Source organism: Durio zibethinus, chromosome 3 (assembly GCF_047325235.1).
Source record: "Durio zibethinus cultivar Kanyao isolate XHJ-2024 chromosome 3, ASM4732523v1, whole genome shotgun sequence".
NCBI classification, from domain to species: Eukaryota; Viridiplantae; Streptophyta; class Magnoliopsida; order Malvales; family Malvaceae; genus Durio; species Durio zibethinus.
In genome coordinates, this window is record NC_143164.1 from 31,077,624 (window position 1) to 31,095,820 (window position 18,197).

An 18,197-nucleotide genomic window follows, 5' to 3' on the forward strand; every position below is an offset into this window, starting at 1 on the left:
ACATAGCATTTGTTGTTAGAAAGTTGAGTAACTACATAAGTCATCCAAGTAACTTGCATTAGTAAGCAGTTAAAAAAGTACTTTGATATTTGAAGAAAACAATTAATTATGGATTGTGTTATAGTGGATATCCTTTAGTTATAGAAGGATATTCTTATGGTAGTTGGATTGGTAATATGGAAGATCATGCTTCTACAAGCAGATGGATATTTGTACTTGGTGGGGGTGCCATTTCTTGGGATTCCAAGAAACAAACAAGTATAAAGGATTCTATCATTGCTCATATGGGGTTATTTTTGTTTCTTTGTTAGGAATTCTATTTAGTATATGACAAGCTATTAATAAAGCTTCACTACAAAATTCTTGTCCTAGACCAGAATATGATAATATTGCATTTACCATTTTTGTTAAGACCTTATTTTCTTTTTAGCTACAACATTTTGTTATGGTTTATAACAAGTAGTAACTTGACGGATTATTCGGGTGGATTCAAAGTAACTCGGACTATAATATTCTTCATCTTTATCTTATCTCAAGCACTTGATAAAAGATTCATATTGAAATTCAACTTCAGATTTATATATTTTAAACTTATTAAGTACTTCATTTTTGGAATATAACATATAAACATAACAATATCTGGTACAATCTTCTATAAATGTGACAAAATATTTCTTTTTAGATAATGTAGGAGTGCTATGCATATTACAAACATCATTATGAATTAACTCAAGTAACTAAACCTTAGGAAAAGGATTTATGGTAATCTTAGTCAAACATACATGTATTACATTTATTAATGTTTTGACTAAATTCAGAAATTAACAGAACTTATTCATATCATGTAATTTGCTATAATTTAAATGACCTAATCTATAATGCCATAAATATGAAGATTCAACCATGTAAGCAGAATCAACATTTTTATTTTTATTAATAATACTGAGTTTGAACATTCCCTCATACATATACCTCTTCCTAACAAAAATTTCTCCATTAGACAGAATGGATTTATCTACCTCACAAGTTTAAATCCAAACTTGTTCATTAGACTTCTAGACACTAAGTTCTTTATAACTTCTGGTACATAATAAACATAATTCAAACTTATAATTTTTCTAGAAGTGAATTCAAGGTCAACAGTCCATTTGCCTTTGATTGTTGTTGTAGAATAATTTCCCATGTAGAGGACATTGTTATATTCACTTGGTTTGAATGTTGTGAATATGCTTTTCTCCTTGCACACATGTTTTGTTGCCCCAAAGTCAACCCACCATGATTCATCATTTTCAAACCTATGAATCTCGAAATTTATGGCAATAAAATTTTCAAAAGTATCCCTTTTTGAGGAATCATTTTTCTTTTATAACAACCGATATTCCTTATTGAAATGTCCCAGCTTACTATAATGGTAACATGAGCCTTTTTTATTCTTTTTGAATTTAGGCCCATTAACAATTTGCTTGAACTTGAACTTTTTGTTGCCAAGTTTTGTAGTCTGTCTTTCCTCCAAAACATGAACTTTGGCATCACCAGAATAGAAAATTTGTTTTTGGTTTCTGTATTCCTTTTTAATTCAAAGATGATTAGCTAAAGCCTCAAAAATGATTTTTTTTTTTTTTTATGTTTTAGACTTCTTTTAAAGTCCTTCCATGATGGAGGAAGTTTGTTTATTACAAAAGACACAATAATTGTTTCATCCATCTTATATTATATTGTTTAAACTAATTAAACATTTTTTAAATTTCACACAATTGTTTGATCATAAAACGTCCGTCAACCATATGTTAATTATTGAAATGACTAACAAAATTTTTTTTACTTGTTGCATCTTCGGTCATATACCTGGTCTTTATTTGTCCCATAACTCTTTTGCAATAGCCTCATTTTGGTATGTATTAAACAAGTTGTCAGACACGCTGTTTGGAATATGACTTTTACACATGTGGTCTGCATTATCCCATTTTTGCCTCTTTCTTATTGTAGTAACAGATTCTTTTGTTCTATTTTCTTCTGCCCTAAGAGTAGTAAGAACATATACAACTTTTAAGGTTGAAAGCAAAAAATGCATATTGTTCTGCCATTTTCAAAAATTGCCACCATCAAAACGATCCAGTTTAACCAAACTAGAAGCCAATTCCCTAAACGTTGCTTCATTAGCCATTGTTGAAACAAATAAAACCTTAAGATTGCTAGAGCAAACACTGAAAAACTATAATTACTACTTCTGGTAAATCTAAAATTTTGAATAAAGGCTCCAAGGCATGTAACAGTGCCATTTTTCTTAAGATTTTATTTGCCTCGCCATATTATTTAATTAGTAGGTGTGTAAAAGAGTTACAGGCAATAAACCTTAAGGATACAATGAAGTCCAGTGTTTGACTGCGTTTTGCACTAATGAAATCAATTCACTGAGTATTCATCGGCATATCACAATATCATCAAACTTCTATAAAAGTTTTCTGTAGTAAAATTTTTATAAAAAAAAAATATGGAGTTTGAAGAAAGAGGAAAAATTCCAAAAATTATTTTCTTTGTATTTTCAGAAAACCAGATGAGTATAGATAAGTGTCATTTCCTACAGACATGACTGTCTATTTTGAATAGACAAAAATTATCTATTTTTAAATAGTTAAAATTATTCATTTTGAACAGACTTATCTCTCTATTTTAACAGATTTAACTATTTATTTTCAGTTTTTATTTTTCAATATAGGATTGTTTCTCAGATTTTATTTTGAAAATCTCTATTCTAATTACTATAAACTTTGAAAACTTGTTGATAGTTTTGGTCCATATTTGGTTACTTGGAGCCTTTTATATATTTGTTGTACCAAATAAAGCTCTAAATATAGTTATAAATTATTTTCCTACATTTTTAAACTTAAAAAATTCGTGATGTATTTACTGCTTCGTAGCTGGTAATAAATATGACACGAGTTTTTTTACTAGAAAAAGTTGGAGTTGATGGCGAGGATCAAACCACAAGCTCTGCTACAACAAAGCAAAAAGAAGAAGGGGCCAGCTCGAATAAGTGTTACAACAATTATACTGTCTAGTTTGACTATTGTTTTGATTGTGTTTTTTATATATGTCACGTACAGACACTGGTTGCAAAGGTTCGTTGCAATTCGGGTATTGACCATAATTGGAGATATGTGAAACTAATTTCGATTTTAATGCCGCAATGTAACTTTATTATCTGCTTGGCATGTTGATTCATGTATTTTACTGCGTGACTTGCTAATTCCAGAGCATGAGATTTAGAAATGAAACTGCTTGTGGCGAATAAATTATGGTTAATATTTCTTAGTTAATGGAATTTGACCCTGTTTTCTTGTCTTTAGGTCAAGAATTCAAATAGAGAACAGGCAATCAGTTTTTGAGGTACACTCTTTAAAAAATCTTGTTTAATCATTCAATAATATGTTTCTTGATAGTCTTTGTTTTGTCCATAATAATAGAACTCTCTAACTCTGTGCCAGGTATCAATGTATCATCCTTTTAGGACATTTTTAAGGCAACTTTTCACTGTTCTTGCATGCATATGTATCCCTAGTTTATGATGCTTTCCGTAATGAGGCATTTCCTCCTTTCATTGTTATTGTTTCTTAACTTTGTATCCTCTATATTGACTGTGGCTGCTTGTGTCAGGTAGGGTGACAACTCTTTCATGGGTTCGAAGAAATCTGATCTCCCTGGATATGCTGTAGGTTTCTTTACTTGCCAAGCTCTCCCTTAATTAATACTTTCTGCCTGCATGAATAATATGTCTAGTCTTTATGGTACTGGCCTGGAATGTGCTGTGCTTAGTTTTGAGAAACAATATTGTAAAACTCTGCAAATTGACCATAGATGATTAACTTATAGTGTGTTTTTCTTATCCAATGCAAATATCTTTTATCTATTCCACTAGCTTCCTGCAACTAATAATTTCTTTAACTTGCAGGCACGTGCTTCTCTGAGTTCATGAATTTATTAAAAGCCATTACAAAATAAATTCTTTTATCATGTTCTTGGTTGTATCACCTATTAACAAAACAGAATTCCATTAGCATATCTCTTTGGAAAAAATCTTTTATTGTCTAGGTCTTAGAGTTTTTTTTCAATTTTATCTTACAATCTTTACATTTTAGCCTTTCTTAAGGAATGAAGTTCGGCTGAGATGTTCATTGAATAGTTGTTCTTAGCTTTTAGGCTTGCACACTGAAATCCTATTTAAAATGAATTTTATCCATTGACTTAAATCTTTTTTTCCCCTTCTTACGACTAGATTTTAGATACTGCAAAAGGCTCTATAACCGTGGAACTCTTCAGGCACAGTTCTTCTGAAGTTGTTTATAAATTCCTTGATTTATGGTAAGTTCTGGACTCAATGTGTTCACTTACTTAAAATGATTGATTTTCTTTTATAGAACTATCATAAAATTCCATGTGGTTAATATTTGAACTGGAAATTAGGATGTAGATAGAGTTGATCAGATCGTGCTAGTGAAGGAGTCAAGAACAGCTTTGAATAGTTGTTCTTAGCTTTTAGGCTTGCACACTGAAATCCTATTTAAAATGAATTTTATCCATTGACTTAACTCTTTTTTTCCCCTTCTTACGACTAGATTTTAGATACTGCAAAAGGCTCTATAACCGTGGAACTCTTCAGGCACAGTTCTTCTGAAGTTGTTTATAAATTCCTTGATTTATGGTAAGTTCTGGACTCAATGTGTTCACTTACTTAAAATGATTGATTTTCTTTTATAGAACTATCATAAAATTCCATGTGGTTAATATTTGAACTGGAAATTAGGATGTAGATAGAGTTGATCAGATCGTGCTAGTGAAGGAGTCAAGAACAGCTTTGAATTATTTTCTGTAGATCACATTTCTTTTAATTTTTAATTGTAGGCTGTAATCTTGCAGAGCAGCCATCTGTTTTGGCTTCATGATGTTGATTTTGTTGGTTGAGCATTGTGTGTCATGCCTATCAAGAAGGCATGAAATTTATCAATATCGTTTTAATTCCTAAGCATAATGCTGGGAGTTTCGTTTAAACTGCAAATTCATTTAAAGGATTCGATGAAGGAGGCTCCATCTAGTTTTGGTTCAGTGCTAAATCAAGTTTAGCCATTTATTTATTGTCTTATCTGGTTTCTTTGGGCATAAAACGGTATGCCCAATTATTTGTACTTTCAAGTTGTTTGTGTGGGTGATGGATGAATTATGGAATAGGCAGTCAGCCAAACACCTCTAGGAAAAGCTGAAGTTTCTCTCTTTCTTTTTATTTTTTTAATTTTTAGTATATACTATATTCCCTTTCTCTTGCTGGACATGGTGTGCTACTGAACTTCATTAACCTGTGGAAAGGAATAACATGTGTCTTCCAAGGTCACCCTCTATTATCATGAGTTCAATTGATCTGCAGTCAGAGAGGACACTTCAATGGTGTTTTTTGCCATGTAATAATGTGATTCAGGCTGGGGATAGCGATAAGCTTGCAGCTGCAGAAGACTGGATTTGAAAGGAAAGCATACAGCCAATTCGATACCAGGTTAGTACGGTCATGATTGAACTCATATTGGGCCGCTACTTCTTCTTCATTGATTTACCATCTTGTCAAAGGCTAGGGAATAGATACTTTAAATATTTTTGTAACTCAAATTCTCTGATGTTCAACCAGTTTGGAGCATGAAGCATTCATGCTTGGAACTTCTAAGGCAAAGCATGATAATAGAGGATTTGAGCTTTTCACTAGAACTGCACTAATCCTAGATCTAAATGAGAAGCTTATTGTCTTTGGGAAGGTTGTTAGGGCAGAGGATGTGGTTCAGCTAACAATCAAACTTTAGATTCTTTCCTTTTAATTGTTTTTGTGATGACTTTAGAAAAAAAAAATTGGTCACTATGTACATAGCTAATCTGTACTCATGGTTGGACATATTTAACTTGTTTTCCCATGATCCTATCTTTCATGTGGTTGTCACTTTCAGATACCATGTGTCAGATATCTAAGAAGTTGAACTTCAAATTATATCAGTTGTGTGTTACAATATTTTGCCCAGGAAATCGAAGAGGTGGATACAGATGAGCATTATCGACCCAAATCTTCTATAGGGATCCGCCGTGTGACTCTGAAACGAAGCATCTAAATCGAACACAAGCGAAGAAGTTTTCTACACTGCATGTTCTGTCATTCCAAACAAAGTTTCAGGACCATCAGTAAAATTGGTCAGATGAATTATAGTGCAATCTTTTTATGAAGTACATCACTCATTAGAGTTGGTATTTTACTCAAGGTCCATAGGCCAAGGTCCTCGGATTTAGTTTTGTTCCACTTTTGGTTATCCTTTTTACTAACCTACTAGTATTTTCTTTTCTTTTTTTCTTTGGTATTTGTTTCTGAGTCTGTTTTGATATGCTAACGGACATTGTATTCCTACTTAGTATCATCAACTGGATAAGATGTAACTTACATGTCCAGTAGAGAAATTGAGAAGGTGCTTGTAATTTCTATTCTACTGTGATCACTATCATTGATGTTCCTTTTTCCTACCTCATCTTTTGGACCTTAAGTCATGGTGCTTATTTTCATAGCAAGTTTTTGGTCTCTGCAAAATTTTCTCTGTAGTTCACTGACAATTATCTCGAAGTTGATCCTTTATAAAGGAAGCTACTTGTACATTCTTGAACCAACTAAAGTCTCATTGAGCTGACTAGAGTATCACTATTGATAGAAAAAATTAGGTTTATTGGGATGAAATTGAAAATAGCATTGGAGATGAGATTGATTATTGTAATGGTGAAATTAAAATGAATGGTGTCATATGTTTGAATGTAAATGCAATGATGATAATAAAATGAGGTAGTACGAGAAAAAAATAATTGAAGACATTAGATTCCAATTTGTATAAAATAAAATTTGTAATATCTATTTGATATTTGTAAAATTAATAAATTATTAAAATTATTGTTATATCAAATAATATTTTTTTTAATAAATTGTGTTTGTACCGAGCTTGGTTCAAAGGTTGAAAACTTGAAATAACAAAATGGGAGATTGGTTAGAAGCAAAAGTCGAATGTGTCTTCAACATTTGTACTTCAACATTTAAGTTAGTGCTAGAAAGAGAAAGAGAGAGATAAGAAAAAGGAAAGAAAAGAAAAGGATAAAAGGAAGTAATAAGTAAGGATTTCTGGGATTTAGTTCATTTACCTGGAATGGAAAGGGCATCACCTTATAACAGTATAGGCTATTCTCGGTTACAAAGGTCGTCTTCTCCTCATCTTCTTTCATCATTTTGATCTAGTTATAACCTTAGTACGCATTCATAAAGTTTAGAGCCTGTGCTCGATGCTAATATCAATCAATCAATCCATGCTTGGTAAAGGAAAACTATTCTTAGAGTAAGTTTTGTTAAGATTGGTAAAATTTATATATATTCTCTCCATTTTTCTTTGTACTTTTTCACCATTACACATTGGCAATCCATTATGGATAGTAAGCTTCCTTGATAAACTCAGCTTTGAGTAATTTACCAATCTCTTCCTTTATAGGTTGCTATCTTTTTGGGGTGAAACACCTCTTCTTTTGTTGAACAAGCTTGATGTTGGGATGATGTTAAGCTAGATAACTATTACTAAAGGGTCTATTTCGAGCATATCTAATAGCATCCAAGCAAATGAGTTGGCATTTTCCTTTAATAGTACCATTAGTTTATCTTTCTCTTCTAATTGCAAGCTAATCTACATGTATTTTTCGACATTTCTTTTGAAGAAAGGGAAGTGTATTTGCTCTTTCGTTGGCACAGGTTGAGTTAAGTCTAGCTCAGGTCTATGATCTACTAAGGCTTGAAGATCATTCTCCTCAAGGTTTGCTATTGCAATGAGATGTTCATTATTATTGGTTAATAGGTTTGGGGTTTTAGGTCCGATCTTAAGAGATCAAATTATTTATAAAAATTATTAATGTATGTTTGTAAACATAGTATATTGTTCATAATAGTTTGAGCATAAAGATTGTGAAATAATTGTAATCATATTCATCAGATTAAAAAATGACACTATTCAGTGCACAGAGCTGGCTTATCAGTGTAATCTCAATTGATAGTTCGATGGTTGGCATTCTAGCTCGATTTTTCTAATGGCTTAAAAGTTTTAAAAATTAAAAATTTTCTAAATTCTTTTTCCTTCTCCTCATCTTTCTTCTGACCTCTTACTTTTGCCTTCATCCTTTCTCCCTTCAAGAACTTTGATTTTTGAATTTTCAATAGTTACTTTTAGCTTAGTTAAACTATGCATTGCTTGGATTCCAATCTTCCCTTTTAGAAGGATTACATAACATTGTCTTGCCAATGACTGATCTCCTGTGACCTTTCATATCTAGTGAAGCGTGGGAAATTTAACTTTGAGTTGAGAAGCTGACCCTAAAGTTCCCAACAAGCTTTGACTAATTCTTTCCAATATTATATTGCATGCAGAAAGAATGTCCACCTCTATGAAACAAATAATTCAGGTGATAGTCTTTGGGTTGATGTTCATCATGATTAGTAGCTTTATACTTTTCTTAACTGGAAGTTGTGGTTTCTAAACCTTACCAAGGTGGTTTGGAATGACCTTAAATTGTCATCAGGAATTTCCATTTTCTTTGTTGTGGACTAGTATAGCACGTCGATTAAACTCCCGTTATCAAAGAGGATTTTTTTAACCATATGGTTGTAAACAACTGCATTTATCACTATAGCATTGCCATGGAGGAATTGTCAAATTTTTTATGCTAAAGCAGATTAGTTTATTTTTTCGAGACTTTGGTTTCCTCAAAGTGGACCTTATTGTCATGACTATCCCTTAGTCAAACTTCATTTTGGTCGACATTGAGGTTCTTTCAGTTATAACATTGATAATTCTTGCTATAGGTCAATTATCAACTTCCTCTTTTTGTCTATTCTGCCTCATAGGTTTATCATCCTTATTACCTTGATTATTGTTAGCCCGATGATCTCTATACTTTTTTCATTATTCTCTTTTTGGAATATTTCCTTTATTTTTCCTTTGCCTTTTGTTGTCAATGAACTTGTCCATTAGACCTCTTCTTATTAAGGTTTCAATTTCATTTTTCAAGTCAATGCATTCCTTAGTTGTGTGGCCATGGTCCCATTGAAAAACACATTTTTTGTTAAAGTCTCTTTGGCTATTTTGCTTAGTGACTTAGACCATTTGAGTTGTGGATCCCTTTTAATTTGTAGTAATATCCTCTATTGAGAGGTATTTAATATGGTATTGTTGTCATACTTCTGCTTGGACTTCTTATTTTAGGGTACCTCTTTGTAAATTTTCTCTCTTGAAGGATTCTTAATCTCTCTTCCCCGTTTTCTTTTATGGTAAAGGGATGCTCTTCTCACATCTTGATCATTTTTTGTTGTAGCTTCAACATTAATGTATTTTTTTACTATTTAAAGCACGTTATCTAGGGTTTTTAAGGGTTCCATAGAAAGCTAGCTTGAAGTGGTATTCCTTGTTGTCGAGTCCATTTGTCAAGCCAACCACAATTGTAGCTTGCTCTAAATCTTTAACTTAAAGAGCTTTGATGTTGAAACGTGTCACATATTCTTTTAGGAGCTTTTTGTGTCCTTGCTAGATAGACATCAGACTTAAAGTAGTTTTTTTTGCTTGACGATTGTTGACGAAGTGGGTAAAAAAAGAGTAATTGAGCTGTTTGAAAGTTGAGATTGACCTAGGCTCTAGACTTGTATACCAAGACCAAGATACCTTTTTAAAGTCTGTATCAAACCTCTACACATCAGTGGGTTCTACGCCTTTGATCAGCACGTTTGTCCTAAAAAGTTCAAGATGATCAAAAGGATTAATTGTGTCGTCATAGGTCTCATGAGTCATGATCAAGTAATAAAGTGATGAGTAGAGATCGTTCCCACGAGGATTATGAGATGAGAGGGAAAGAATGCCAAGTACCAAAATTTTACCTTTTAGCTTTATATTCAGAGAAAGATTAATTGAGGTTTTGGAAGAGATAAAAGGAACAATAATTGAACTACAATGATCCTAAAACATGAAATCAACATACAAACATAAACATAATTGGTCATAATTGAATTATAGAAACGTTTGGAAACATAAAACATCTTGTATGTAATAACTTAAATAAAGAGCAAAATGGTGAACAATAAATGCATTAAACAAGGAAACATGAAATTTTACTTAACAAGAAAGCATTTAAACTCAAGGATTTAATCTACTAATGCATGAGTCATGACAAAACATGTACCAAGATTAAAATGAATGATATAAACCGAATGTGAAGCAAGCTATATGATCATGACAAAAATGAAACAAACATATAATCTAAGATGACATACTCATGAATAGATGAAATATCATGAAAGAATGATCATACACCAAACATGGAAGCCTAAAAATAGAATTTGCACATGCTTTAAATGGAATAAAACATTAAATAGCCAAGAGGACAAAAACCAAAAATTAATGCATGGCTTGGCCTAACATGGAAATCATACTTAGCATTGTAACTTTCAATAGTTGGCATATTAAACCCTTTAGAAGGTAGAGCTCTGTCTATGTCTTGAAAGGAATTGTGTATCAATATACAGTGTACTAGCAGTGAAATTTTAAAAATTTTCAACTCCCTAAAGTCATGATCAGTAAACAAGATCATACAAATATAATAGTTAGTTTCGGCTAATAGTATATTATCTCTTATACCGATTCACTTTGCATCAAGCAATAGATCATCAAATTTGTTTTTGCAATCCTAGAGTTGTCCAAATGTCCAGCCTCTAATGGTGATCGCCATAAACATAGTGAACGAATCTTCTCCAAAGGATGGGAAGAACTCAAAACAAAAATCTCTAGGTAGTGAGATTAGTCGATTGCCATCTTTTGTGTTTTCTTTCAATTGTTCTTAACACATGAGATGTCTATTATCTTAGAATGCTACAAGAAAAAGGGGCAGTTTAAGTTTTTTATATAGAGACAAAGGGTAACTTAAAGCCCTAACATATTAGGGTTTCTTTATGCTTAATTTTATTTTCAATAGAATAACCCCTTGACCAAGTCTTATTCTCAATAGGATTACTTACTTGGCCAGCCATACAATGTTCCATTTAGTATTGAACTTTTGTATGTTTCTCTATATTGGATTTTAACCTAATAAATTAAGTCCAACTTAATTTATCTCAATTTTAATCTTTCACAACATGTCCTATTATGTGTGACCCATTAGGTTCCTTAGCATGTTGACAATAAACATAAGCATTGTAATCTTTATATTTGGACTTAGATGAATTAAATCTTTTGACTGCATCACTAATTCTCTAATTAGCTAATCTCATGTTTATAGATTATGATCAATGTTAGCTATATTATAACGAAACCCAATTGCTAACGAAAGTCAATGTGCCTTGACAACCTATCTATGCATGGTCTTGTCCTTGACAATAACTCGATAAATAAATTTTAAAATAATTTTAAACTCTTATTTCACTTTGACCAAAGATTTCTTGAGTTAATTCAATGAAGACCATTTGAGATACTCTTTTGATCACACAAGGTGATGAATTCCATCTTGATTACTTCATATATCTTCATATGCCTCATGTTATACCCAATTATACTTGACTAGAGCAATCTTGGTTAGAAACATTGGTAAAGTAAAGTCAAAGTATAATACTCGTCATATAAGATCATAAGTAAACTCAAGTCAAAGAATCATTTATATAACCATTGCATAAGAATGTAGCTATAGACATTATGTGAACTATCATATAATATTCTCATCTTGGGTTATGTTTAGTGAATTTATTCTTGCAATAAGCACCCACATGTTATCTCAAGTTTTTCCAAACTTTAACTCATGAGATTGGTTACTTACTTTATAAGTAAGAGCATGATCATATACTGGTCTCAATAGCTTTTATTAATGTCTATTCTTGACAAAACATCGATGAGGAACAATTTAGAAATAATGCTTTAACGTAATAATGATCTCATAATTACAATCTCATGGTAATTCCCTTGAAAGCATATTTATTCCAAGGATTTTGTCTATTAGAAATAAGTAATATCAATTATGTTTATACAATCTCATAGATAAAGAATGCCTTTGATAATAATAGAAATGCATGATTGATGCTTTTTGTATAGCCTGCAAGTGCATAGATCAAGTAATAATAATAGAAGTATTCTAGTATCATCTCTGAAAGGATTATAGAATGTAATATTGGGTAGCTTTCAAGCACCAATGGTAATAAACTAAACTTGTATATCTAAACAAATGAAAGCTTGATTTGTTTTGCAAAGGAATGTAAAGGAGAATTGAAATAGAAGTTATATAGGCCTAGATCTTTACTCATCCAACTATCACTTGATAGTAAAAGGTTGTGGCCAAATACTAGATCTAATGAAACAAGAATTGAAAACTTGAATTAAAGAAACATTGAAGGTTGGTTGAAACTTATATTGCATAAAAGAAATTATTAAAACAAGATTACAAGAAACTAAAAATAGAATAGAAACAAGGAAGTGTTTGTCGAATACTTTGGAGACAATAAAACAATGTTAAAACCAAAACTTGTAAAAAAAAAGATTGTTTATGAAAAAAAAGGTTTTGAATAAAATAAAGCTTTGATTTAGAAAAAAAATTACAAAAGAACTTAGTTATGGCTAATTTATCACCTTAGCCAAACTATGAAAATAACTAAAGAAAACTTAAGGGAAAACTAAAGAAAAAAGTGGGAAAAGAATGGTGAAAAATGGGATGGTGAACAAGTGAAGAGACCTTACCTATTTATAGGCATTGGTTCGATTATGATAGGGATATGATTTACAAGAGTTTGCATTTAATTCAAATGTTAAAGGATTAAGCTAATGCTCATCTTTAAGTAGTTGACCAAATGTGGATTCTTCATTCTTGGAGAGTTTGGTCAAATGTGAGGGTCTTAGCAATCCATCTTGGCCATTGATCCTTGTAGCTTTCATTTTACTTTATTTATTTTTTTTGTTTGGTTTGGCTATGGTTTGGATTGCAAGAAAATGTAGTTGAATTTAATCTAATCTTTTGAAATTCAAATAGCTAGAGTCCTTCTTTTATCACAATTCTTTAAAGGGCAAGCAAAAGAGTTCTTTTCAATCTCAACACTCTTAGTCGAATAAGATAACATCGAAGTGATCTTGAAATTGCTTAAAATATTTTTGAAATGGATATGGCCAATTGTGATGGTGATTGGAAAGTCTTTATACTTTCCAATCTTTTCAAATATACATTATTTTCTTTTACATTTTGATTTAGTCGAATGTATGTATCTTAATGCAAGTGAAAAACTTCAAGAGTGCTTAAAATCTTCCTTTCTTGGCCGTATGGATTGGGGATGATAAACCAATAAGGTTTGGCTTCTGGCTTCCTTGTATGGGCAAAAATCGACTTTGCATGGTTGTCTATATGAATTACATGGAAATTATGTCCACAAGCCTTAAACCTTAAAAATATAAAAACAGTATTAATAGCACCAAAATCGACCAAAATTTAAAATTTAGCACCCATTTTAAATAGCAAAATTACTATACTTTTAGGTGCTATAAATGCATAACATGGCATGTGTCCTATAGCCAATCCAATTGGTTTTACGGCATATACCAATAATCTCTCACTTGCACTAATACTAATCGCCTTGGTATCCAATACTAAACATTTTCATTTAGCAATCATAGGATAATGGTATAGTGAAAAAATGTGCTAGATTTGTCTTTTGTGAGAACTTATTGTACTTTTGTACCATTTCTCTTGATTATCTATATATTCAAAAGGTAATGCCCTAAAACATATTTGGATCATTTTTGAGACCTTAATTCCTATCGCTTATGCAATGGCTCCATTGTTTTCAACAATGCTTGAAATCATAGAGTTAAACTTTTAAAATTGATCCAAAATTCTTTTCTTGTTACTTCAAAGAAAAAAGTTGTTTTTGGCATGGGTTTATAAAATTAATGGTCATATTATGTTTGAAACTCTTTCAAACTAATTTTGTCATCATATAAAGTAAAATATAATCACTTTGTTACTTGCTATTGTTTTTATCGAATGATAGCTAAATGTGAAGCAACCATTTATGTGGTTTTCAACCTTTTCATATACTAACACATTTAGTATAGTACATAGCATCCAAAGTGGCAGATATAATTTTTGATATTGTATTCTATCTAATTTATCTCTTTTTTTTCTTATGTCATATGACACATGCCTTAGAGAGATTCATATAATACAATATGGATAAATGTCCTTTTGCTAAACTCTTTAGCATCATATCTATGTGTATGCTATGTAACATAAGCAAAGATCTACTCTTAGATTCCATTATGCTAAACTCTTTTAGTACCTTGACTATGTTTATGGATTAAGAGAGTTATACAACATTTGGATCTATCTTTATTAATTTTTATCCTATTATATGCATTGCCTCTCTTATATCCAATATGGAGATCTTATTTGGATATTTAAATCTACTATATATTATAGCATATGTACTCAGTTTCCAACAAGCTATATGTTATCCATATAAAGCTTTATCAAAACAATTATACTCCTACTAACTTCTTGTACCCACAAGGTTCATCATTGTCATTAATTATTCAAACCCTCTTGATTATCTTATAGAACTTAATGTTTTATCTCCTTTTATAGTACTCATTATTTATGACAAATGCATTTTTGTCCACAAGAAATCTATATTTCTTTGAAGATTTAATGTATCTTACTTGTCTTTTGAAGTTTGTGTACTTTGAGCTTTTGACTGCACACTCAATGCCTTAGTCTCTAACTTATATTCCATCGAAATGTTTAGTTTTTGTTCTTGAACTTTTCAAGTTTAACTTTACTACCATTGCCTTTTTTTAGAATGAATAATTCCTTTTAGAAAATGGCATACAATGGAACAAACACCTTTGTTCATTGGGATTATAGAATTAATATCCAACCTTTTGGATATCCATAAACTTACATTTATCCAACCAAGCTTTAAGCTTGCTAGATGATGCATACTTTACATAAGTCATGCATTTTTCAAGTCTTTTAATTATGACATGTGTGGCATCTTGCCATTCCATATCTCATATATTATTATGTTAATGGATTTGCATGGAACCTCTATTTAGTAGGTAAGTGGTAGTCTCTACGGTATATCTTTATATGAAGTAGGAAGATTATATCTTAAGGAAAAAACCATGTCCAACAATGTTAGGTTTCTCCATTTGAAATTATTATCTTTGGTCGTAGAGTTTCCAATAGAGTCTATAGTGAAAAGAATCCAATTCTCTTTAACTAATCCAAAGTTTTTGGCTTAAGCTCTCTACCTTGATTGGATGTTGGTGTTAAGATATTTTGCCAATTCGATTTTCAATCTTACTTCTAAATCTTTTGAAATTCTAAATTTTTTGAACCTTTCAAAAGGTTTAGACTTATGCTTCACTAGATTCACATAACCATACTTTGAATAATCCTTAGTGACTAATAGTCAAGCAAGAATATTTTCCTCTTGCATTTAGATTCACTAGACAAAAGACATCCAAATTCATAAGTCTAAAGAGCATATTTGCTTTATATCTTTTTTCAAATAAAAGGTAATTTGATCATTTTCAAAGGAAAAAAGATTTATAAGTTTCATAAGATTCATAATCATAAGGATCAAGATATCCTTGTTTATATGACTTTGTGATTCTTGTTTTTTTTATATAACCAATTTTACAATGCCAAATATAAGATTGATTTGATTTATCTAACTTAATTTTTCTTGGCATTTATGTTGAGAATTTGATTTTGTACTTTTCTTTAGTTTCTTAAAATTTTCAAACAAATGAGAACTTCATTTAGTATCTAATACTAATGAATGTGAAGTTTTCTCAATCATAAATTATGCTTAAAGTTGAAACTCCACTAAGTTTCTTCTTATTCAAGCTTTACCAGTAAAACTCTCAATTTTATCTTCTAATAGCCTAGCTTTTCCTTATATGACAAGTACCCCTTGTCTTTGCCTTTTTTTATTCTACCTTTCAGCTTAATAACTTATGATACTTTGCTTTCTTTGCTTTTTTTTTTTTAAAGGATCATTCTTAATCTTAGAAGATGAAAGAAGAACAAAAGTACCTTTTTGGTGTTGTTCTATAAACTTAGTACTCATAATAGCTAATGTCATATATGTGTCCTTATCAATATCATCTCTATGATTTTGATAGATTTCTAGTATCTTAATATCCTCAATAGGGATAGGTAGAATTGTAGACACCTACTTTTGTCTAAGATATTTTATCATTTTAATTTGAATTTATTTTTGTAACTAGGCCTTGACTATCACTTTTCAAGCCCATTTCACGGTCTATTTTTTAAATATTTTAATATGAGGTGCATTGTATAGACCCAAATGAATGTCCAAAATGGCCTAATAAAATGACATGATAGAAGACTTATCCTTAAAGCCCATCAATGGCCCATTATTGGTCATTAAACAAAAAAATCAAATAAAAAATATATAAAAATAAATTAAAAAAAAGCTTGGCACAAAATAGAATTATGATAGCCCAAATGAAATGAAAATAAAACAAATGAAAAAAGCCCAAAACTAGCCAAAAAATAAAAGCCTAAATTGGCCGAAAATCTATGGTTAAATAGAACTTAAGGCCTGAAAGCATTAAGTTTTTTTTAAAGCTCAAGATATGGCCAAACGATGAATCCATTTGACCTAATCTTGCATGGGACTTCATGTGTAAAATGGCTGCTGCAAAACTGAATGAAAATGATGCCGTTCAACCGAACTTAACTGTAAAAAGAAAGAAAGCTAAACATGTGAAAAAAATTATAAAATACTACAAAAACAAATGAAGTAGTGACTTAGCAACGTGAGTAACTAGTGGGAAAAAATAGAAGCAGTAAAAAAAAATTGAACAAAAATGAGAAATAATAAGCAGAAAAGAAAAAGAGGGGAAGCATTTAACAAAAAAAAAACCACTAGTAGAAATGAGAAAACAATACTAATGGTAGCAAAAAAATTGGTAGAAACAAGACCAGTAATAAGTAAAAAAAATTGAAAAAAAGAGAAAGGTTGGTGAAACACAAAACCAACAGCAAGCAAAAAATTAGTAAAAAAAAAAATCAAAAGGAAAAAACAAGAAGACCAAATAACGAAAAAAATGGGAAGGCTCGTGAAAGGTAAAAAGCAGTAGCAAAAAAGCAAAAAGAAATAAAAAAAAAGAATAACTAGTAGTAGGAATGAAAAGAAACAAAAGAAAAGCAAAAACCAATAGAAGAATAATAGTAGCAAAGAATAACAAAAAACAAAAAGAAAACTTGTAGTAGGAAAATAGGAAACTAGTAACTTGTGGGAAAGGTAAAAAGCTTGTTGCTTTTTTTTTTTCTTTCTTCTTTCTTTTTTGTTATTGTTACTGCTTTGGCAATGATGTAAATGTCTTGCAAGTGTCAATACCTTTTTCATGATGCAAATGTAACAATGCACATGTAAAAATCCTTGCTATGATAAAAATGTACATTCCTTTTTAACGATGAAAATGCCTCTACAAAGATGCAAGTGCTAGGGTTCCTTTTTCTTTTCATTTTCTAAATATAATTTTTGTTGATTTCTCTTTACTCATCAAATTAGCTCTTTAACTTTTTATCAGAAGGGTCTTTTCTTCCATTTTCTAATATCCTCTTCTTTATTCCTTCATTGATTATTTCTTATTTCTTCACCAACTTCTACCTTCTTTGCTTTTGAACAAACTTTCTTAAGTTTTCTCTCATTTTCAACATGCTTTTGTACAACATGCAACAAGCAACACGCGATATGGAATATACGTTTTAAACTTGATTACAAGAATAAAAAAACACATCATAATTCCTAAAAAAAACACTTTTTTTTCTTTCTTCTTTTTTTTTTTTTAACAAACTGTATGTTTTAGTGAAAAATATTTTTCTTCCTTAAATTTAAACTGGCCTAAAGATTCACAATTCAATGATTTTCTTTTATACCAAGCATGACTTTACTTATTTTTCAAAAAATGTGATTAGTTATTCAAAATTTTTCAAAATGATCAATAAAAATTTGTCCCATATAATTAAATTCCATAATTAAAAAAAGTGAAATATCTAAATAGATTAGGAGTCTCTTGAAAATTGGCATTCCTTATCAATAATAA

General features: G+C 30.7%; 1 pseudogene; it reads left to right on the forward strand.

Annotated features, from left to right (window-relative positions):
- The first annotated feature begins 2,883 nt into the window (after positions 1 to 2,883).
- LOC111283648 (peptidyl-prolyl cis-trans isomerase CYP21-4-like) lies at positions 2,884 to 6,695 on the forward strand (annotated as a pseudogene).
- The last annotated feature ends 11,502 nt before the right edge of the window (positions 6,696 to 18,197 follow it).